Source organism: Gorilla gorilla, chromosome 2 (genome assembly GCF_029281585.2).
Source record: "Gorilla gorilla gorilla isolate KB3781 chromosome 2, NHGRI_mGorGor1-v2.1_pri, whole genome shotgun sequence".
Classification (NCBI taxonomy): domain Eukaryota; kingdom Metazoa; phylum Chordata; class Mammalia; order Primates; family Hominidae; genus Gorilla; species Gorilla gorilla.
The window spans coordinates 86,553,435-86,578,584 of NC_086017.1; the positions used below are offsets into that span (position 1 = coordinate 86,553,435).

General features: G+C 37.6%; 1 protein-coding gene and 1 long non-coding RNA gene across 9 annotated transcripts in view; one reads left to right on the top strand and one right to left on the bottom strand.

Moving 5' to 3' along the window:
- Window positions 1-23,020, bottom strand: part of LOC129532259 (uncharacterized) — a 48,527-nt gene extending 25,507 nt beyond the window's left edge. Inside the window, exon 1 of the long non-coding RNA XR_008677917.2 lies at window positions 22,508-23,020. This is a non-coding gene — a long non-coding RNA (uncharacterized lncRNA). The remainder of the gene's footprint in view (window positions 1-22,507) is intronic.
- ROBO2 (roundabout guidance receptor 2) overlaps window positions 1-25,150 on the top strand; it is a 1,750,895-nt gene that overhangs the window by 609,754 nt on the left and 1,115,991 nt on the right. The gene's annotated exons all lie outside the window — the stretch shown is intronic.

Consider the following 25,150-nt stretch of genomic DNA (forward strand, 5'->3'; position numbering starts at 1 on the left):
GAGGCAGAGTCTCACTCTGTCACCCAGGCTGGAGTGCAGTGATGTGATCTCAGCTCACTGTAACCTCCACCTCCTTCCTGGGTTCAAGCGATTCTCCTGCCTCAGCCTCCTGAGCAGCTGGTCTACAGGCTCACACCACCACACCTGGCCTGGCCTCCCAAAGTGCTGGGATTGCAGGTGTGAGCCACCATTCTTGGCTATTATGAGTATTTAAAATGAGCCAACCAGCAAAATTAAGTATAAATCAAATATTGAATATAATTTAAAGTTATGAATTGCTTCATTATTTAATTTTGCCTTAAATAGTTCACACTGACTTAATTTGAAAATTTTCAAATGTGTAAACAATAGAGAGATGAGTATAATAAACTCCATATGTCCACTACCCAGTTTAAACAACTATCAGACTATCCCAATCTTATTTCATTTGTCATCCTACCCACTTCGGCCAACCTCAGGTAAAAGTGAAACGATGAGCAAATGTCTTACCATTTCACTCTTAAAATTTTTAGAATGTAAGAACTTTTTGAAAAAATAACCATAATATCATTAACACTACCAAAAATGTTAACAATCATTTTTTAATGTTATCAAATACGAGGTGTTCAAATTTCCCCAAATGTCTCATAAATATGTGATTAGAATTGATGTACTTTAATTAGTGTCTTCATTGCGTATTGTCAGTATGTCACTAAGTCTCTTTTAATCTACCTGTCACTCTTTTATTTTAAACATCAATTTACTTGTAGAAAAAAGTGTGTCATTTGTCCCATTATTCCTCTACATTCTACATTTTGATAATTGGATCCCCATGATATCATTTCACATGTTCCTCTGTTTCCTGTGTTTTTTATAAACTGAGAGTGATTTCTAGACGTTTGATCAGATTTGGTTCAAGATTCTCCCCCCATGTTACATGTAGTCAGTCACTCTCCCCTAGGGCCCACCCAGGCGCTCACCTACCTCCTCAACTGTAAGAACTGCTTAAGATACAATCCCAAACATGAGAATAAACTAGTAAAATTCACAAAGCAGCTGAGAATTGTCCTTTATTCAGCTGAGTCTTCAGAAAATCCCAGTAACTGTGGTTCATTAATGTTTCAGGATATTCTTCATTATCCCAATCAATATTCAATTGGAAATATTTATAAAAATAATAATGATGAAGATATCAGATAAAAATATTGTTGAACAAATGTTGCAATTATCCTTTTAATCTCTGTTATCGAAAAAATCCTAGATTATTGTTGTTGAGGCCTTTGGAGTTCCATTTAATCTTTTTCAACTTTTATTTCTTTTTTTGGAAACCCACTTCTAAATGTCAGTTTTCCCTGAAATCTCACCTTCAACTCACTTTCTCTAGCTAACATATGCACTTACAGTGCCTATTCTCCTTCATGAAGGGAACATTTTAAAATTTATTTTTGATTATTACTATGGAAACTCAGAGGTGAGATACATGACTGCCTGAATGAAGTGTTCACCTCCATTTTTTCTTTTTTCCATAATGTTGTTCAATAGCAACTGCTGACTAATGACACACACGTTAGCCCTTGGTTTGAGACACACACAAGTCAGAGGTGGTGTTTGCGTAATGTTTTTATAGAAAATAATAGGAATACAAGCACCTAAATCCTTTTCTCTCACTTCCCATGGCTTGTTCATTTATAACTTGTTTCAGAATTGCCCTGTGCTGTTTCTCTCTGACCTTCTGTTCTACAATAATAAACACTTTGATTAACTGTGTTCTAAAATGCCAGCTATTTCCAGTTTGAGATGTTTAAATAAGTGATTTCCTTAATTTGCAGCTATAGTTCTTTTTTAACCCAATTTTAAAGTGAGTTTCTTTATATACCTTCTCGCCTTCTCCCTCCCTGACTTTCTACTGCTCAGCAATCTTTAAAATTAAACAAAGCATTCAGGTGAAAGGGAAAAAATGAAGTCATGTTATTTGTTTCTATATTTTGAGGTCTATTTTAACTTTATATTTGTTATTTTATTCTCAAATGTATATTTCCTTTTTTTCCCCAACTATCACAAAAAGAAAGTGGAATATAGTACATCTCCTTTCAAAACAAAACTGGATATTGGAACTTATCATTATTTCTTACACGCCTGCAAGGTATTTTTTTTTGTACTAATAAAAGGACTCAGGTATGTTAAATTCATCCATTCAAATGTGTACACATTGCTTTTGCACTCTATTGTGTACATTTGCATATAAAGCCTAAGCATATCTTTGCTCCTTTATTAACAACAGATAAAAATATGTATTGAGCATTTATTCTGTGTCTGGCACTGTGTTATTTGTTATTAATACAGTGGAAGAGGAAAAGTTATTGTCTTTAATATTGTTGAACTCTAGAAAGAAAACCATTGAATGGATAACGCACTCTGTCAAACGTTCATTCCCTTCTCATTCTCAGTGAACAAAATTTGTCCAACTGTCACTTATAGAAAACCTAAACTGTTTTCAAAGGAACATGTATGGTTTCTCGATTCTTCACTTATGTCTCATTTTCTCCCAGCTTCACTTACAAGTTTTATATATTGGCTGATGACATGTGGTACTGAGAGCAGCAAGGCATTAGAGAAAGTGAAAAGTCAAAAATATAAACCTGCTGTGAAAAAGTCAGAGGCGAAAAGCTAGATTTAGACATCTAGTGGACCTTGGTTTATTTAGCCTTTCCCTGTAATATGTTTAAAACTTTAACAGAATGACATCCCTAAAAGTCAAAATTCCATTTGTGCAATTTACAAAAAGTGAGAAATGGATTTGTTACAATCTTGATTTTGGCTGATAAATGTATGTTTCATGGTAGGAAAATATAACTGGGACTCTATGAGCAACAGAAATCTGTGAGAAGACCCTCTATAGCAGATGATCCCAAATTGTTCTTTTCTCCCATCCTACCTCCATGCCCACACCTGCTGCTGTTCATACCAAGAATGAATCTACAAAGTGCAGACAGTATCCTTTTTATGACTTCCCCACAGCTTTCAGAGCTTCCACAAAGTTTTCATTAGTCTCTCTGAAGTTCAAAATGTGACCCCGAACACATTGTCGTATTGAGTTGTAGATTCCCGTTTATTACTAAAGAGGCAGTAGCAATAAAGAGACACAATGTATCATAAGATTTTTCTCAATGTGTCATTGGACTGTGAACTTGGCTCTTGCTCCATTTTAAAATTTACCAGTGTTCTCTTGTGTACTCTCCATTCTTGCATCCTCTCTCCCAACCATTTCTAGGAAAATGAATCTTTAAGGAATCATAAAATCATAGAATATTATAACTAAAAGAGACCTGAGAGATTCTGTTTTCTGATCTTTTAATTTTTGAGAAGGAACTAAGATCAAATTTTCTGTAATTTGACAAGCATTCCGACCTAAAAACAGTATTCATAAGAAGCATAAATATTACTAGAAGGAGAGCTTCTCAGGCAGAATGACATTCTAGAATGATCTGCACGTCCCTGAAGGTAATAAGGCAGCTGTTTTATTGCTTAATCCCCAAGTCATGTTCAGGTTTTCTCTTCTTATTTTGAAAAAGAATGTTGCTCTAAAGAGACAGCGATTATTTTGCACAGTGAAAGAATGGAGATGAGAAATACAGGATCCCTTTTAAGTAATATTATGTGTTTAACTTTTATCTAGGTAGTTTTGAAAGAAAAACAGGTTTAAGTGCATGAAATTATGTATCTATATCATATGACTTTCTTTTAATATAACTGTTATAAAATTTTCACACAGTGTGATTGCAAGCCAGTGTTTCCTGGGGACATGCGTGCATGTGAATATATATTTCAGTGCTTTTACCCATGTATGTACATATATGTGAGTGTTTAATGAGTGCATCTGCCCATTGGATGAATTTCACTTCATTCTGACAATCGAATTGCCTGTTCAAAGGGAGGAAAAAAGATTAATATAACTAAAAGGAAAAATAAAAAGTTAGAGTGACAATTTGTTAAGTGTTTACTATGAGCCAGGCACTGACCTGGTGGCTTTGCATGCATCTTAATTAACCTTCACAGGAGCACTAATAGGTCGATATTTTTCTCTTCATCTTCCAGATCAGAAAAGCTTGAGGCCTTAGAGAAGTTAAGTGACTTTTCCAGCGTCACATAGATGGCAGCAGTAGAGTGTGGATTTCCACCCAAATCCAATTGGTGGCAAAAAACAAAAAATAGCTAAATGTAAAACGATGTTTATCATGCCTAAGTATGTTATATCAATTAACCCATTTTATGATCCCAGAACTTGATACAGTTGCTACTGCTATTCCTGTTTTATATATGGGAAATTGAAAACCATTTAAAGTTTAAGTAACTTGCTACAGTTAAAATGACACATCTGGGATATAAACCAGTAGCCTGGTTGGACTGTATACTTGAAGTCACTTATATACACTCCTGTCCAAAGTGGGTATCTACCTTTTCCTCTCCTTGTGGAGAGGAAAGAACAGAGAACAGAACATATTCACATTTTGCATGTCATTTTAGATTTAAATTATCCTTAAAATTATATTTTACAAAAGGTTACTAACTGTCACTTTGGAAAGTTCTGATGTTTATCATTCCAGAGGCATTCCTTTTTTAATATTAAAAAAAAACTTTATCATGCATCAGGGGGTTCCTTTAGTTTCTACACTCAGTAAAGAGACATTGGCATTAGATTTAGAATACATTGTAATTACTTATGTGAATTGGAACATACAGCACTGTGTCAGTTAGATATTGTCCAGTAGCCTTCTGTAGTAGAAAACAGAAACAATAATGACACACAAAAGAATTTTTTGAGAAGGCAGTCCACAAGAGGCATGGAAGCGTACCAGTATGACCTGAAGGACCCAGGCACTTTCTGTATTTTGGCTCCAAGGTGTCCACTGGGAGTTGACTCATCATTTTTTTAGAATTTTTTTTCTTAATTTTTAATTATTGTGGGTACATAGTAGGTATAATGTTTTGGGGGTACCTGAGATGTTTTGATACAGGCGTGCCATGTAAAATAATCACATCATGATTCCCACATTCCAGATGAAAGAGGAAGGTAGGAAAGGCAAGAGTGTGCTCCTCCCAGCTGAGTCAAATCTCTTTAAGAGGCGTCTCTGAAAGTTCCATACAACATTTTTCACTCACTTCTTATTGGCCAGGAATGAATCATACTGTAGTACCTAGCAGCAAGGTGAGTTGGGCAATGTAGTATATTATCTGAGCTCATATGGTGGTTTTACCTCTTTAAATTTCCTATGTATTACAAAAAACAAATATATAGCTATGGCAGTAGTTCACATCTTTATTTGTGTTATTTTTAAAATAAATAAATGAGCAAATTTTATTTATGTCATCATGTTCTCTTTGAATTTAAAAAGATCCAATTCTCTTATAAAGCGGAAAAACAATAAACTTAAATTCCCTGGTGCATAGTGTTGAGCCATCACTTCCTACATATTTAATTACAAGCTAAAGTCAGTCTCTGGCCATAGGGATCAGAGATGAATAACAGTCTATCCTTCTCTCAAAAACCTAAAATTTTTTTGAAGGAGAAAGACGTACAAACTCATCATAATACCCAGTAGAAAATCTATTTAAGAAGTAATAGCTGTACACCAGAGGGAATAAAACTAACTCATTTGTGAGCCAGGGGTGACCACGAGAAGAAGAGGTTGGAAAAACTTCCCAGAGGATGTGACGTTTGATCTAGACTCAGAAAGTTGAGTAAGATTTCACTGCAAAGCAAGGAATGAGGAACCCAGGAATTCCTGCAAAGCAGGAATGAGGAATGAGGAATAGATTTCCAAAACCTTATTACATATCCAGTGATGTTTAACATATAATGATAGTTTATTACTGTGGGATAAATATATGGTCAGAAGTTCAACATTTCTGTGAACAAAGTTTTATTGGAGCACAGCCATCCATTTGTTTATGTATGTTCCTACTACGTGAGCAGAGTTGAGTAGTTGTAACAGGGACAGTATGAATTGCAAAGCTGAAAATATTTACAAAAGGGGTTTGCTGACTCTTGATATCAATTAAGACATTTGCACAGGTATAAAAAATGTACTGATGATTTCAGGAATTAATTAAAATGTACACGGTTAAACCTTCCCAAACTCTCTGTCTGCAATTACCTAGCAAAGCAAGGTAGAGGGTTAAAGGTGGGTAAATACACGACAGTCAGGGGATAATTTAATAAACTAGCTTGACATCTCTAAGAAAATAGCTAGCATTGTGGCCTGTACTACAATGTCCCAGATTTTACCCTTCTCACTTTTGTGTACCTGGGGATTTGCATACTAGGACATTGGAAACTGCCAAAATGATAGACATGAAGCTCATCCTTTTGCTGGAAGAGATATAAGACAAAAATAGAAATAGAGAGGGGAAAGGAAGTGAATTGCAAAGTATATATTTCCATTTAAGACTCCTTTTTTCTTAAAGTTTCTGGCTTAAGGTTTAAGTACCTTTGATCTGAATCAGTCTCTCCCTTTTCCCAGTGCTCTGATGCATTGATACACTTGACAAGATCCATGCAACTTGAATGGAGGGGGAAAATCAAGAAATGAATATTTTGCAAATAAGTAGGTCAGCCCAAAAGCCTAAGAACAGACTCAGAGCACCCAAGGACTCATTCACATAGGGACCCCTTATTATCTTATAATCACAATATAAATACCTCGTTAGTCCCTCTCCATGTCAGGTGATTCCACTGAACCTGGGAGTGGCTGCTTCCCTTCTTCCCTTTCTCTATTACACATTCCAATTAACCCTCAATGAGCTGCATCATTGGTCCTCATCGCATCAGAAGGATTTCCAGGCCAGGCGCAGTGGCTCATGTCTGTAATCCCAGCACTTTTGGAGGCCGAGGCAGGCGGATCACCTGAGGTCAGGGGTTCAATACCAGCCTGGCCAACATGGTGAAACCCCATCTCTACTAAAAATACAAAAATTAGCCGGGCGTGGTGGCAGGCACATGTAATCCCAGCTACTTGGGAGGCTGAGGCAGGAGAATTGCTTGAACTTGGGAGGTGGAGGATGCAGTGAGCCGAGATTGTGCCACTGCACTCCAGCCTGGGTGACAGACCCAGACTCCATCTCAAAAAAAATTTCTAGTACTGTGATGATAAGTAGTATAGCATCCTATAAAGAGGAGTGGGCTGAGAATCAGAGTGCTTATAGTCACTGGATTTTACAGCTGGAAGTGATCTTACAAGTTATCTAGTCAAAAGTCTCATTTTCCTCTGTAAGAAACTCAGGTCCAAATCAATAATGTGACCAATATTTTAGTCCTGGTCTATACCACTGTGGGACCTTGGAGCCTCTAATTCTCATCAATCTCTGCTTTCTAAATGCAAAATTCGCATAAATCAAATAATCTCAAGAAACCTCTGCATTATAGGATGCTAGTAGTCCACATCTTGACAAAACAAAACAAAACAAACATTTTAAAACATTTAAAAAGCACTTTTGAATTTTAAGAAGGGCCTTTCTGATTTTAGCATCAGGCTTCAGAATGTAACCTTTCATATCTGGACTGTACTATCTCTTAGATAGAGTGAGTTCCCAGTATACTATAGAAAACATTGAATTCTCTTCTTCATTTATTACTATTTTTTTCTTAAAGGTGCCTCTCATATTATTTGTCCAGAAGTTTGATATGAAAAAACAGTTGCAACAAAAATTGCTTCTTTTTGTTTTTTTTTGTTTTTTTGACAGGGTCTCCCTCTGTCATTAAGGCTGGAGTGCAGCGGTGTGCTCTCAACTCACCGCAACCTTTGCCTTTCGGGTTCAAGCAATTCTCCCACCTCAGCCTACCAAGTAGCTGGGACTACAGGCATGCGTCACCATGCTTGGCTAATTTTTGTATTTTTAGTACAGATGTGGATTTGCCATGTTGGCCAAGCTGGTCTCAAACTCCTAGACTCAAGTGATCCACCCGCCTTGGCCTCCCAAAGTGCTGGGATTACAGGCATGAGCCACCGCGCCTGGCCCAACAACAATTGCTCTCTGCATGGCGTGATTCCAGTGGAGGTCCTAGTCAGTAGGTCATTCCAGCTAGTCATTGTTGCCAACCATTGACAAGGCCCAAGGAGAACAGCAGAGATGTGGGAGGTAGGGCAGGAATAGAGGAAGCAAGTTTTGAAAACAGATTTATCTGGGTCCAAATTTGAAATATTTTACTTACTAAATATCATGTTTAAGATAAGCTCATCAAACTCTGCAAGCCTCAACTTTCTCAATGGAAAAACAGCAATGCCTATATTGTTCTGTTAAAGATGGGTTAAATAATGGTGAAGTCTCTATAGAGAACCACCATATTCATTGCAAAGTAAAGGCTGGAAAACTCTAGCCTAATATATGTATTTTCTTTTGTTCCTTGCCTTGTCTGCACTTCTTTTTGGAATTGACCTTCAGAAGTATATGTTCTTTCTAAGTTTGTATTATTCTTATAGAGTTATTATAAATATGGTATTTGTATATTAAATATAACTCAATTTCAAGTTTTTTATATATAAACTAGGAAAGGTGATCAATGTTTATAAGCCACGTGGTAATATATTTCACTCTGACTATATGTGCATCTATATGTGGCTTGAAGTTAGCTGTTTGAGTGATCAAATCAGAATAAATAAATCAACTTGATTTATGTTTTTTTCAAGAATTTTGTGTAATCCTTCATCTAAATTAAAGAAATTGACTAGTTTGGTAATAATACAGACAACGCTGTAAGAATAGCATTTGCATTGTGGGCGGTATGCGAAAAAATGTTTTTCCCTCTGTATCCAGTATGTTTATGGGCCCCTCCTCACCCCAACAGTTGGTATATGCCCAGGGAATGTAAAATCATTTCAGCATTGGCCCAAGTACAACATAGAGTAATTAGAGAAGTAAATCTATTCTCTACAACTCATTGTGTGTATTCAAGAGCCAAATGAAATTTTCCTTGCAATTGCCCTATGTTTTGGGATTATTCACCCCACTGCTTATTTCCCAACTCCAACTGTGTGCCCATGTGTCTGTCTGTCACTCCATCTTTCTTCATCAATCCAATAAAATACAGCGGACCAAAAATGAGAATCAAGGCAGTATTTGTAAAAATTAATTTGAAAAGTAAAATGTCAAGTTTGAAAATACAAACAGACAAGTTCTTTTCTTCTTTATAAATAAGTTCTAAATTCATGGAGAACTACACGGTGTTTTTAAGTACAGAAATAAGTTAAAAATCACCCTTAATCCAACAATCCAAAGGAAACTATGAGTTCAGACAAACAATTCACCTTCCTGGAATATTGAACTAAGATTCCACTGAATGATTTATCTCCGTTTTGCTATGGCCATTCATCTGTCTATCCTACATTCACTATACTACTTATTAGCATAAGTAAAACTAGTGAGCTGCAAGAATTGATTATCAATTGTTTCTCTCTTGCCCTAAATCTCTGCCTCCAATTTTATCCTGAAATGAACTAAACTAAGTATCATCAAATGGTGGCTAGAGGTCATATCCCCCTCATTTCCATATTAGTTTATCTTATGTGTGATGATTTGTATATACAGAGATAGATATAGATAGCTGTATACATTACATAATTTTTATTATAATTATATAATTATTTAAAGTTTTATATATAACTTTATACGTATAATATATATAATATATTACACATATTATATATTATATATATATTCTAGACCTAACCTACAGCTAGTACTGCAAGTGGAAAATTTTGGTCCTTTTTCCTCTAAAGACGGCCAGCTCCAAATACCCTAAATTTGCTTAGTCTTTACAGAAGCTTGGGAGATAATAATGTACTTATTCTACCAAAACTGTCCCATTTTTGGTGTGTGTGTGATATGCCTGTCTAAAGGAGAAGACTAAATGATTAATAATTTTATTTGTAGTGTGGATTTTTGAGGATGACTAGTCACTTACAGAATAAAGTCCAGGCTTTTAATCGACTTTTCCCATTCTGTCTTTAATTTTATCTCATTTTACCTTCCTTCTGTTACTTGGACATGTCTTGAATTTTCTGCCTTTTTCCTTTGTACCTTCGTCTGGAAATACCTTGCAAAGGTACTAAACTCTTTGTTTTAGAAATGAAACAAGAAACTTAGTACTAGATAAACTTAGTAACTAGCCCAAGCTCACACAGAGAGTTAGTGTCAGCCACCTGCCATCTCCGCAGCTGCATCTCAAACTTCTCTGATGTAGTATTCCTCTTCTGTATAGAGCTCATGCCTATGGTTTTTCACTCTCCAACACACCAGATGTACAGCTTCCACATTCTCTCATTATCTCACATTTCTTTCAGTCTTCATACTTTCTCTAAGTTGTTTATTTTTATATCTCTTTTCTGGTGATGGGAAGAAGGCTCCTACTGAATAACAACTTAATAGAAGGATAAACAACCTCAGTGAGAAACGCTGGCAATGCTAAATAGTAAATGCTATAGTTATTAGGGAAGAGGCTGAAAATATAAGATGAATGATTACAATGATGTATTTTAATATGGGAAAGATGAGGCAAATGGCAAAAATAATTGTTTATTAATGGGAAGAAACAATCTGGAAAACAATGATTTCAAGTGAATGAAAATGGGGAGAAAGTGGTAAGTGAATATGCTGTGAGTGTGTGTGTGTGTGTGTGTGTGTGTGTGTGTGGTGTCTTCACATATCAGAGAAAAATCTCAGAAAAATCTGAAGAAAATAAAGTTATCTCCAAGTTTGAAGTCTTACTAATACTATTTTAACTTTTAATACATAAGCAACACAAATTTTAGAAAATGATCATAACAGATGTTAATGAACTTGTGAATTTGTGTACAAATCCTGTTTATGTTTCATTTGACTGGGCAGCAGGTGAGGCTGAGGATCTACATATATTATAAAAATAGAGTGCACAAAATATCCTCTATTTGGAAACATTTACTAAAGAGTAGTGACATGATTATTGCTCAAAGGGAGCACAGATTAAATGTCATTGAAACTACTCTAATGCTGTAAAAGTGGCACTGCTAAAATGACAAATAACCTCCCAAGGCAGGTATTTGATATATGCCCTATGGGTCACTTAAATCCAGATATACTGACAAATTAGAAGGTCCCTTATAGATAATAAATGCTTTAAGGTGAGGGCGACAATTTTTAAGCACCCAGATACTCAACTATAACGGTTTGGGTTACTCTCCTAATACCTACAATTTAGAGATTATGGGATGCCTTTCAATGGAATTCAATGATTTCCATCAGTTATCATTTTTATTTATTAAAAATGAGTTGATTTCTCTTATCCTTATACTACTGTGTTTAGTTTATGATCCATTAAAACAATGTATGTTTTGGAAATTGCGGACTGCCAGACAATTGTTTTCATTATTTATGAAATGTTGTTTCCCTCACTTTTCAAATGGTAGCACTTTGAAATGTGCCAGGCTTTCCAGCAGGGGGTTTTCTTAAAAACCTACGACCCTCTTATTCCCCCAAAAAAAAAAAAAAAAAAAGTAAAATCAGATACATCAAATAATTGATTTCTACTCCTCACATTGGATTTATAAAGATCCCATGAGTTAGAGATCTATGCAAAGCAATTTACAATAAGGAAAGCAAGAGAATTCAAAGAAAAAAATTACACTGGAAGACAAAGAAAGAAACATACACAACAGATACGGAGGTGTAAACAAAACCGTTGTTTTGCTTTTACAGGTTTGCTTTTCTCTTTTAGACTCTAAACCCCTTAAGGGCAGCAAAATTATTTTACACATTTTTTAAAATATCTAGCTCTAGTACATAGAGCTTCTAGTACATAGAAGGCATTCAATAAATGGTAGAAAGAAAAAGAAGAAAGAGAGTAAGTGATAGACATTTTGGAAAGAATAAAAAATAATTGAAATAAATATTGAAAAATTGGCTTTCAGTTTTTCCATAGATGATAAGATGAAGGATGATCTTCTTGGTTTTATGTTTTAAATATATTTCTTCTAAATAGTTTATAAAACACATTTTAAAATAAGGAAAAATCCCATGATATAATTTTGTCTCTGACAGTTTAATGAATAGCTCTTTAAAAGTGGGTTACCTTAGGCTTAAAGGCAAGAACATAAGCATTGTTTCAAGTAAAGATGCATTTTCTGTGTAAGTAATTCATCTTCTTTCCTTTCTTATTTAAACTGAAAAAAATTCTTTTCAGAATCCTACTTTCTGAGTCACTTGAAATGTTTTCTCAACCAATGTGGCCAAATTGTGCTGTTACATTAGGAACGCACTCAAAAAAGAGGTGCTTAATTTCTCTTATCTCCTCTAGACAGACTGTAATTAGAATTAGCCAGGGTTTTACTTAATTTTGCAGGAGTTCTTGTATACAGCCTTCATAGTCATAGTATAATTAACATTGTATCACTCCCATTAGTGTTTTTAAGCACTTAAATTGTGCCATAATGGTCACAGCTAAAGTTGCCATTAAAGGGCAATTGCTATTTATTATGCTCATAAAGTAGACACTTTACCGCAGAAAAAATATATATAGTAGGATTCCATTTAGAAAGCAGAAACAGACAGTGCCATTAGTTATGGCACCCTTGGGCTGAAAGGGCTGTCTCAAATTGATCCTATTCTTATTCAGCAGGCAGTGGAGAAATCTAAAAACAGATGACAAATCATTCAAATCGTTGATTTAAAGAAAAAAAAAACAAGTCTTGATTAGCTGAGTTCCCACATAGACTTATAAAATGTTGGTGTTAGGACAAACCTACAAGATGATGGAGTCCAGCTCGTTCATTTTACAGACGAGAAAACTGAGACAAGAGAAGTTTGGGCATCAACCTTAAGGTTACAGAAGCATAGCGGGGCCAGGGTTAAAGTCAGATCATAAGACTTACAGTTCTCATGCACATTTCACAAGGCCATACTGAATAACCTTAAGAGTAGGTTTTGTTTTCTTTTGTTCTCAGCAAATGATTGACACCCCTTTAATTAAGTTTAGCTTCATTGACTAGCAAGGTGTAGTATGTTTCATTTACAAGATATTTTACCTGATTTCAGGGTCAACAATGTCATATAGATATTAGACAGGGTTTGTTTTTACATGTTTGTTGATTCTATATGATTTTGTTGTTTTGTTTCATTTTGTTTTTCAAGATTCATTTTATTGAAGGTGACAGAATTATCCTAATGTCATTGGCTCTTGTCACTGAAAAGAGAAGAGTGCTATAAAATTTTACTTTTTTTCTAATAATCATATTATATATTCAGTTTGGTTCCTCTATTTATAGGTTAATTTTCTCTCCCAATGCAGGGTGGTAAAGATATATTTTATTCAGCTGAATTGTTGCAACTCAACACAAACCATTTATAGGAGTAAACAATTATCACTGAAATGAGAACAATTTAGTGGTCTTGCATGATTAATGTCCTACATAAATTCTTTATGACACTGAATTGAAAGATGATGTTATGAATGTATAATGGGAAGTTAACAGAATATGTCACCTTTTGATTAGTTTCTGAGGAGACAGGCCTTGCAATCAGTGATTTTGCAATGGTCAGAAGCCTCTAAAACTACCATATTTGTTCCTTGTAAATTAAAATTTAGAAGCCACAATGATGTATGTTGTTAGACCAGCTGGGAGAAAAATGCCTGGAAAAGGAAATTGCTTTATATATTTTTTCTGATAAATTTCAGCTGTATGTGTGTGTGTGGAATTTTATTTTTCTACTTCATGTCATCATTACTTTGGAAAGTTTAACAGCAAAATTTATAAATTTCTCTTTTGTAATTGTTTACATTTTGGAGAAAAAAAGGCTTGAAAAAATGGTATATTGCATGTAATCCTCACAAAAGCCAGACTGATAAAAATACATAAGACTTACATAATTATACAAATATCTGTTTTCTTAAATGGGACAAAAGAATAGACTATAAAATCTATCACTAATTTTTTTAAAAAGTCAGAAGTGCAAGGGATCTTATGGATTATCTTAATTTTTATCTGAAGATGAGGCCATTGACATTTTTCAAGTACAAGAAATACTTTAAGATGATACAGTCCATTAGTGGCAATATTAGGAGTAATATCTGAGCATATTTAATTCTATTTCATATTGCAAACTTTCTAATTTATTCTTTTCCATCTGCTGCTCCTCAATGACCCAAACCAGGCCTTCTTCATATTATTTGGCTTGATTAACTCATTATATAAACACAAGCTTTGTGAGTGCCTACTATATGCCAGATACTACTTTTTTAGGCATTAAGAGAAAATAAATAAACAAACGAGATTTTTAAAAAAATACCCACTGACATTTATATTCAAGAATTTGGGGAGGAGATTTTATTTAAAAATAAGGAAAACATACAGCACATTATATAATGATAAATGTTATGTTATGTAGAAAATAAAGCAGAAAACAGAGTAACAGGTGAGTATTAGTTTTAGATAAGATGATCAGGAAAGGATTCATAAAAGCTTTTATGAAAGACAGACAGCAAAAGAGCCATAGAGCTATCTTGTGGAAAATCATGTCAGACAAAAGGAATGGCAAGTCTTCTAGTGCTAAGGCAAGAGTGTGCCTGTTAGATTTGGGGAATACCCTGTCTAGCCAGAAGGAGGAAGCAGGAAAGAGGGTAGAGGTGAAATGGGGGTGTGGGGTGCAGAATGTTAAAGCCTCATAGCTCACCATAAGGACCTTAGCTCTTACTTTGAATAATAATATGAAATTTTATTTCTTCATTCTTAACTCATACAACAAATATTTAGCGACTTTCTACCAAGTGCAGGCACTGACTGTTCAAGTCATTGGAAATAGGTTAGCAAACCCAAGGCCTCATTTTTACTGCACAATTAATGAGAAAGTTTTGAGCAGAGGAATGACCTAATGTCACTAGCTTTAATGGGAGCCCTGTGACTGAGGTTCAGCGTGAGATGTATAGACAGGCAAGAGCTGGTGGAGGTCACATTTAGGAACAATTACAAGAACCCAGGAAAGGTGACAGTGGCTTGGAGAAGGTGGGTAGAATTGATAGTAGTAGGAAGTGGTTAGATAATGAATATTTTGAATATATATAATAGACCCTCCTGACGATTATGTGATGTCTGAGAGAAACAGGAATCAAGGATGTCTCCAAGTGGTTTGCCTGACCAACTGGCAGGAATTAGTTGACAACTGAGTTGAGCAAGCTGCAAGAAGAGATTAGCTAGGAAAGATAAAGAGCTCAGAATTGGACTTGTTAAAGGTAAGACACCTACTGGACATCCAACTGGAAAAATCAAGCAGATAGTTAGAAATTCTGGAGTTCAAGAGACAGGTTAGGCTGCATATGTAGGTTTCTCATTAGCATATAGATGGTATTTAAATCTACGAGACCAGATGTGATCACCAGGGGAAGGAGGAGAGAAAATATAAGAGTTCCTAGGACTGAAGCCTAGGGCATTTCTACTTTTACAGATTACGGAAATGAGAAGAAACAACTGGAGATACTGAGATGCAGCAGGTAGAGGCAAAACGCAAAGTGCAGTATCCTGGAAGCAAAACGAAAAAAGCATTGCAAGGAAAGGTCCACAGTCTCATATTCCGCTAGGCCAAGTAGAAAGAGGTGGGAGAATTAGCAGTGAATTTACAACATGAAGGTTACTGGTGACCTTGATAAGAGCAGTTTTTGTAGAGTGTGGTGGTGAGAAAAAACCCTGACTGAAATGGGTTCAAGAGAGAATGAGAAAGACAAAACTGTTGACAGCTCTTTTGAAAGACAGCATGTTATGTAGAAAATAAAACAGACAAGAGAATAACAGGTGACTATTACTTTTAGATAAGATGGTCAGGAAAGGATTCATAAAAGCTTTTACCAAAGATAGACAGCAAAAGAGCCATAGAGCTATCTTGTGGAAAATCACGTCAGACAAAAGGAATGGCAAGTCTCCTAGAGCTAAGGCAAGGGTGTGCCTGCATGTACATTGCTCTGCATGTATTCCAGGCCGGATTGGAGTATTTTTTTTGGGGTCCCCTGCCTGCAGCTGTGGTTAAGTGAGAGGCAATGATGGTATTCATGTACACTTTTCCTTTTCTCAACTTCTCTTTCTAAAAACAAGATAACAATAATAATGATGACAATAAGAATAACAGTATACACAGATCTAAGCTCCACTGAGAAAGATCTGCACTGTGACATATTGTGAAATAAAAATGAGATTCCTTTTGTTTCCAAAATGTGTGAATTATGATGGAAATGGGTATTCAATGAGATGATGTTTGTTATTATTATTTATAATTAAAATTATTTTCTTTTCTATACAATTAGTCAACTTCCCATTCATACTACTAATGGACAGAAAAAACTTGATCTTGATAATTTAAGATATCAATGGGTTTCTAGAGTAAAGCATGTTGTCTTTCAGTTAAATCCGTCTGTTCAAATCTTATTCCCCTTCTCCCTCTTCTATTCTCCCTTGCAGCATTTTAACATACGGAAGACTTACTTAGTACCATGGTGGTAAGATATGTGGAGGTGGCTTATTTCCATAATTTTCAGATTATTGCTAGTATCCACTGTTGATGTAACTGGTCTATGATCCCTGCTTTGGCCTCCCTATGTAAGATCTGCTCACTTCCTCTCTCCTCTCCTGATCCTAGGACCTTCTGTTCTGTGTCCTTTTAGCACTTGGGCAGACACTCTCTCATCTAGATTTCCCACATGCCACTTTCTGGCCACAGACAAACTGGAAACGCCATTCCAGGGCCCTCTTTCTGCCTCAACAGGCCTGCACCTGCATGTCTACCTTACTTTGGTCATCATGACTACCGCTTACCCAGCGCGTACACAGGGCTACATGTCAGTGCTCGTGGCGATTCTTTAAAGATGTAGGATTTCTTACAAAGTAATTTCCCCCTGGACTCCCAGCTGGAAAAGGAACAGAAGCCACACATGATTTTGGATTCTCCTGATTTGTCTCATTTTAAGTTCTCACTCAGACTTCCCTGCCTTGATGTAGGCCTTGGAATTTGGAGACACTGACTCTATTACCAGGCAGACAGGCAGTAGCTCAATCCCAGTAGTGTTCCTCCGAATTGCTCCCGCATCTCCAACTCAGAACAGAAAACTATGTTCTCCCTCCTGTGTGATGACAACATCCTATATCATACCATGCCTTCTTTCCTAGTTCTCTGTCATAATTTATTCTTTGGTTGACCTACGTAGAGATTGAACATCCAAAAACCCCGTCTCGTCTCAGTAACTTAGCTCTCGCAAGTGAAAGTGATCTTAGATTGGAAATATGCAAAGCCCTATTTTAATCAATTAAGCTCACTTTGACTTCTTTTCTTCTATGCTCCTTCAACTCTGCCTCCAGTGAAATGTGTGCACAAACTTTGGAAGGTTGAGAGTTTGGGAAAATTATAATTTGGGGGAATAAAATACACAGCAGATACTATTTCAAAAAAGATTATCCTGCTACATCAATAAAGACCGTAACAAGGCTGGCTTCTGGTGTTATTGTAAAACACCCTCAACTTCCCTTTTTACCTTCATTTCCCTTCATGAGTGCTGCCAGCCTCCTCTATCACAAAAGTCTCTACTTCCCACGCTTGTATCCCCCACATATATGTGCTACTCCTTCTTCATTGCAGAAGCTTATAACTTCAGTTACACTAAGATATAAAAAGTGCTGATGCATAAAGTTTTGTCTCTCGATATATTTTGAGGTTTTTGAAGCAAAGCCATAAAATTCTACTGAAAATAAGATAGGACATTTATTTGTTTTTTTGTCCGACCTCAGAGAGAAAGAAGTATATATCAAGAACTTCCTAAGTTGAGACATTATAAAAGTAAGGAAAGAATCTACTGTGAATGAATTAAAGTTTACTTTAATGAAAACTACTATTTTCACCATTAATTCATTGAACCAAATGCATCTACACCATAGTATAGATATTTTAGCATGAGCTTCTAATAACAGCATACTTCACTTCCTTTAAGAATCTAGTGATGAGTCTTTACTCTGGTTTGAACTTCTCTTCTTTTAGGTTCAATAGATACCTTTTGATATCCCCTGCCTTCTAATCTCATTCAAAGCCAAATTCTTTAGAGGATATAAATATTTAAATTATTATGTCTTCTCGAATATATTTTTTAATTGACTAACTTATGATTTTATTTTTAAATATGACATAAAACTTACATCATGAAAAAGGTAAAACAACTGCCCTATAGCCTTTCTGATCTTCTCCTTCTCTTTTGATTTTTGTTTTGTTTTGTTTGTACAGTTTCTTTTTTTTTTTTTTTTTTTTTTTTTTTTGGTACCCTAAGCAAAGGTTTTTCTGTCCTCTTGGTAATTCAACAGTAATCCAATGAAGTTGTTGTATAGTATATCAAGGCTTCTGATGCTATTTGTTGAAAAAACAACAACACTATTTTCTTAATTTTCCAATATGCCTAAAGTTTAGTTTTAAGAATAAACATTAAACCTACCATTTACTGAATGTATTTTATGCACCAGGACTATGCAGAACGTTTTACCGTCATTATCATATTTAATTCTTCTCCAACTCCCAAAACAGGTTTATCATAATACCCATTTTTTAGATGAGAAAATGAAGATCAAAGAAGTACTCTGCCCAATGTGACATGTCTGGTAAGAGTTTAGGCAGGAGTTAAACCCGTTTCTTTTCAACGCCAGAACCTGAGCTCTTAGTAAGTAGAAGGTACTGTTTCCTCTTACGCCCTGCCTCTCCTGGCCTCACTTAATCAGGACATATCTTTGTCTACAAGAGTGTCCTATTCCACAACCTTCCTCCTCCCAATTAGACCTTTCATTCTGTTCTCCTTTCCTTCTCTGCAATAAGCTTCTCCATACAATAGCTGAATGCTGAATTCATACTCTTCACTTTTGGTGAAAAGAGTGACAATTTGATTTCTGAATTAGTGAAAAACTCAAAGCATAAAACTCTGACCTTTCCAGTTGAGTTATGACTGATTTCCCCGGCAGCCTTAGAAACATCCAGTCTCTTACTTCACATGCACGCCTTTAGAGGTTGCCCTGTTAATCTGACCATTGTCATCAGAGAGTGGGAAACAAGTCCTTTGTTCAAATATTATGATTGTAAATGTTTCAAACTGTCCTTTCATATGATCAAAATAATAAGAATTTAAGTTTTTCAGTAACATATTAACTTTTCAAGAATGATACAGACAATTTGCCTTATAAGTATAATGTACCATTTGACCTTGCCACTTTATATTCTGTGTCAGTGGTGACAGGTGATTTTCCTCATCTCAAATTAGGCAACCGTTCTAGCAACTCACAGTAATTTTTGTGACATGACTGACATGTGAAAAGTGATATATCTCTTTCATTAAAAGATGCATGTTCTAAGCAAGGAAGGCTCTGTGCTCCCATAAAACCAGAGCAAAAAAGGAAACAGTTCTACATTGATAATCCTGAGGAAGAAAGCCTGGAAACCTGTTCTCATGCTACCCCATGAACATCATTATAAACTGTGAGAAGAGTGGGGTCACGTTTTATATTTGTTCCTCAAAATAATGATTAAGTTGTAGCACTTTTTAAAATACAACATATATTTGATAAACTAAGAAGCTATTGAAAATTTTGATACTAGTAGAAAGAAAGAAAATAATCCATCCTATTTATCTGGATAATATCCAGTTACTTTCATCTTGTTTTATATTAACTAATGTTTTGAAGAAATATTCAAAATCTCCTAAAAGAGGATTTCATCAGAGGAGAGTCTATTAAATAATGAATTTCCAGGCTTTTAAAATGTATGCATGCCTTTAAATAAAACAACTTTTTAGAGCCATAGATCTCTTTAGCCCACGTGTATGCCACAAAATTTAGGCATGGGTCTAGAGAAATGCCAGCATGTTGGGATGTGAGGATTAAACACAATGCCTGTCAGGCATTGCGAATCCAAAAGGGGGTTTTGTTTTTCTTCCTTTTTATTTCTGTGAAGACAACTTCCCTGCTCAGCATACCTGTGCCATTTGGAATAATAGGAGTACTTTAAAGTAGGCCTCAAATTAATTGTTGTTCTTAAAAAGTACTTTTCTTTTGAGGAACTGCAACAGTTATTTAAATCTCAGAGGAAAAATTGCTCATGTGATAGATGCACATCATATTAGAATTTTATTTTACACCTAAGAGATTATAAAAATAGAACTATATCATCCGGGCATAAGCATAGTGGAAACAAAGTATTGAAAAGGGAAAGGCAAGCTTGTCACACGAGTCCATATAGAAGACCACCTGCACAGGCTTTGTGTGAACAACAAGGCTGCTTATTCACTTGGGTGCAAGTGGGCTGAGTCCGAAAAGAAAGTCAGCAAAGGGAGATAGGGGAGGGGCAGCTTTACAGGGCTCGGGTAGGCAGTGGAAAGTTACAGTTAAAGGTGGTTATCTGTTGTCAGCAGGGGAGGGGGTCACAAGGTGCATGGTGGAGAGACCATGAGACTCATTGTCCAGGAGAAGAATGTCCCGGGGTCAACTGATCAGTTAGGGTAGGGCAGGAACGAGTCATAGTGGTGGAAGGTCATATGGTGGGTCAATCAGTGAAGGCAGGAACTGAGGTTTCACTTCTTTTGTGGTTTTTCGGCTGCTGCAGATTTCTTGGCTCCTGCAGGCCATCTGGACATACGTGTGCAGGTCACAGGGGTTATAATGGCTGAGCTTCAGCTCAGAGACCTGACATTCCTGTCTTTTTATTTATAAAATATAAATTTATAAGAAAAGATAAAGAATATAAATTCCTTCTGGGGAGTTTTTTTTGGAGGGGTAAGGGCGATGTTTCTCAGGAGTGCTTCAAGCGTAACCAGGGACTGTGTGGACACCTTAAAGAAAATTTTATAATGAGTTAATTTAGTAAATTTCAGGTCTAGGGCTCATTTTTATGTGGCTAACAAGGTGCCAGGTAGCACATTTTTGAGCTTGGAACTGCCCTAATAAAATACGTTCTCTAAGAACAGTAATCAGGCATGTTAGCTTTAATGTAGGTGGCGATGAGTTTTTAGGCCAGGGAGGGAATAATGTTTTACGTACCAAAGCTTTTTGTCCCCATTTCCCATCATGTGAATAGGATTCCCTGTTGTTAAGCCAGTGATCTATTATATTACCCATTTACCATAGGTGTGAGTGGCGGTCTGAATGGAGAAGTTCCATAGTTCTGATTGCAGATCCTATGCAGGAGAGATAGTAAGGAAAATAATCTTTGTCTCCTGGATTAAGCTGAGGCTGGCAAAGAGAGGAATGTCCCAAGCCTTCTAACAACCAGCAGAATGCATTATGTTGTGCTGGATGCTGGTCTGCTTGCCAAACACGTGGAACTGGCCCCGTACATGTGTATCAACCCAAACCAGGAGATACTTAAATTTACGGACACGGAGTATATGAGTAAAGTCAATTTGCCAATCTTGTGTCAGAGTAAATCCAAGATCCTGATGCGTAGGAAAGGGAGGAGTCCTGAGAGAACCTTAGGGGTTGGTGACAAGCAGGCAGAGCACTGAGAGGTGATGGTTTTAAGGATGGATTTCCATGATGGGAAGGAAATGAGGGGCTGTAAAGAAGAAGGTCATCAACATATTGAGTAAGGTGGGAGGCAGACGGGCAGAAAGAAAGTAAGTCATGAGAGAGGGCCTGACCAAAGTAGTGTGGGCTTTCCCTGAAACCTTGGGGTAGGACATTCTGGGTGAGTTGCTGGGACTGGCGGATGTCAGGGTCAGTCCAAGTAAAGGCGAAAAGCGGCTGGGAGGAGGGATGCAAGGGGTTGGTAAAGAAGGCTTCTTTGACAAGGTCATTAACAGAATAATGAGTTGTGGAAGGGGGTATTGAGGAGAGGAGGCTATAGGGGTTTGGCACAACAGGATGGATGGGAAGGATAATCTGATTTATGAGGCAAAGGTCTTGAACTAGCCTGTGGGACTTGTCTGGTTTCTGGATGGATAGGATAGGGGAGTTGTAAGGAGAATTTGTAGGCTTTAAAAGGCCATGCTGTAACAGGCAAATGATAACAGGCTTTAGTCTTCTCAAAGCCTGCTGTGGGATGTGATACTGGCATTGAGTGGGGTAAGGGTGATTAGGTTTTAATGGGATGGTAAGTGGTACATGATCAGTTGTCAAGGAAGTAGAGGTATCCCATACTTGCAGATTGAGGTGAGGAGATACAAGGGGAGGATGAGAAAGAGGCCTTGAATTGGGCAAAAGGACAGCAATGAGGTGTGGCTATAGCCCAGGAATAGTCAGGGAAGCAGATAATTTGGTTAAAATGTCTCGGCCTAATGAGGGAACTGGGCAGGTGGGGATAATTAAAAAAGAGTGTATAAAAGAATGTTGTCCAAGTTGACACCAGAGTGGGGGAGTTTTAAGAAGTTTAGAAGCCTGGCTAACAATACCCACAACAGTTATGGGGGCAATGGAAACAGGCCCTTGAAAGAAGGTAATGTGGAGTGGGTAGCCCCTGTACCAATTAAAAAGGAGAAGGACTTACCCTCCACTATAAGAGTTACCTGAAGCTCAGCATCCGTGATGGTCCAGGGGTCTTCTGAGGTGATTGGGCAGTGTCAGTCTTCAGCCCCTAAACTGGGGAGATCTGGGAAGGAGTCAGCCAGAGAGCTTTGAGCTGGAGCTCCAGGAGCCCTAGAAGTGGCTGCAATATTAGTTGGGTGGTCTGATTTCCAGTGGGGTCCTGCACAGGTGGGACATGGCTTAGGAGGAATCATGGGCTGCGGGCATTCCTTGGCCCAGTGGCCAGTTTTGTGGCATTTGAGGCAAGGTCCTGGGAGAGGAGGTCCTGAAGGAGTGCCTGGAGGCTGTGGTTTGGTTGTTCTGAAGTTTTTCTGTGCCGAAGGCGTGGCTGAGGTTTGTCTCACAGTGGAGGCAAGCAGTTGCAGCTCAGAAATACATTGCCACTTGGCTGACTCTTCTCTATTGTTGAACACCTTGAAGGCAAGGTTGATTACTCCTGTTGTGGGGTTTGAGGGCCAGATTCCAATTTGTGAAGCTTTTTTCTAATGTCAGGAGCTGACTGGGTGATAAAATGCATATTAAGAATAAGATGACCTTCTGGCCCTTCAGGGTTTAGGGCTGAAAAGTGTCTAAGGGTAGCCACCAAGTGGGCCATGAACTGGGCTGGGTTTTCGTCTTTACCTTGGGTAGCTTCTTTAAGCTTGTCATAATTGACAGCTTTGTATGCTGCCTTTTTCAGCCCTTCAACTAGGCAAGAGACCATGTAATCTCACCTAGCTATACCTTGGGAGCCTGTCTGCTATTCCCATCGGGGATCCTCTCGGGGAACTGCCCTGGTGCCTTCTTGAAGGTCTGGCTCATGACGCTGGCAGGTGTCAGTGTGAGATTGGGCTAGGGTATAAACAACTCTTTCCCGCTCATCTGGGAAGAGGGGAGAGGTCAGGATGACATTAAGTCACTCCAGGTTAAATTGTAGGACTGAGTCAAACATTGGAATTCCTGTATATATTTAGTGGGGTCTGATGAGAAAGAGCCCAGATGCTGACTGATTTGGGAAAGGTCTGATAGAGACAAAGGTACATGAATCCCTACTATGCCCTCAGCTCCAGCCACCTCTCTAAGAGGAAATTGTTGGGCAGGTGGGGGAGAGCTAGTTGTACAACGAAACTGTAAGCCAGACTAAGCGTGAGGAAGGGAGGTGATAGAAGAATTATAAGGTTGGGGAATGGAGGCTGAGGAAGAATTGGGACTTGATTCAGCCTGCTGAGGAGTGTTCTGGGGAAGGGGAGAGAGGTCAGAGGGGTCTGCAGAAAAGGGAGGATTCAGAGGACTCTGAGGTTGGGGTAGAGACTGAAGAAATGGATGGGAGAGAAAGAGGAAAGATTTGGGATGAGTTGCATTGGGAGCAGAGACTAGGAAGGGAACAAAGTGTAAAAAACACCTGGACGTAAGGCACCTCAGACCATTTGCCCATTTTTCAACAAAAATTATCTAAGTCTTGTAGGATGGAGAAATCAAAAGTGCCGTTTTCTGGCCATTTGCAACCATTGTCAAGTTTGTACTGGGGCCGAAGGTATTGCAGAAAAATAAGACGTTTGGGTTTTAGGTCAGATGTTAGTTGAAGAGGTTTTAACTTTTTAAGAACACAGGCTAAGGGGGAAGAAATTGAAAGTAGAGAGAGACTGAAGGGTAGCGAGAGAGGCTGGAGAAGAGAGTGAAAAAGACCACTTACCCGATCTGAAATTGGTGAGATGTTCCTTGGGCTGGTCTGAGGACCCGAGGTCATATGTGGATCTCCTCATGGAGAGAGGGTGAGGACAGGGAACCAGTCTCCCGAAGGAGTCCCCCTGTCCCTGGTTTCAGCACCAAGTATCACTCATGTTTGTATAGAAGACCACCTACACAGGCTTTGTGTGAACAACAAGGCTGCTTATTCACTTGGGTGCAAGTGGGCTGAGTCCGAAAAGAGAGTCAGCAAAGGGAGATAGGGGAGGGGCAGCTTTACAGGGCTCGGGTAGGCAGTGGAAAGTTACAGTTAAAGGTGGTTATCTGTTGTCAGCAGGGGAGGGGGTCACAAGGTGCATGGTGGAGAGACCATGAGACTCATTGTCCAGGAGAAGAATGTCCCGGGGTCGACTGATCAGTTAGGGTAGGGCAGGAACGAGTCATAGTGGTGGAATGTCATAAGGTGGGTCAATCAGTGAGGGCAGGAACTGGGGTTTCACTTCTTTTGTGGTTTTTCGGCTGCTGCAGATTTCGTGGCTCCTGCAGGCCATCTGGACATATGTGTGCAGGTCACAGGGGTTATAATGGCTGAGCTTTGGCTCAGAGGCCTGACAGAACTCACACACACACACACACACCCCATATTCATACACATGTGGGCAAGTGTATGTATGCAGAAAATGGAAAAATAAAGATTCTGGTTTAACTGTGTACAAACTCAAAGAAGAACAAGTTTCCTCTATTTATTTGTCCCTCTCCCTTCTCTTTTCTACGTAGGCAATTCCCAGTGTCCAGCAGGATTACAACTTCTAGAAAGAAGTTGTCTTTAAAATTTTTGATCCAGACTTATTTTTTCCTTTTCTGAATTAATAACTTTAACCACCTGTGCCACTGAGTTAGGATATTAATCATATACATCTTGAAAGCAGGTATGTATTAACATCACGTACCATTGTTTA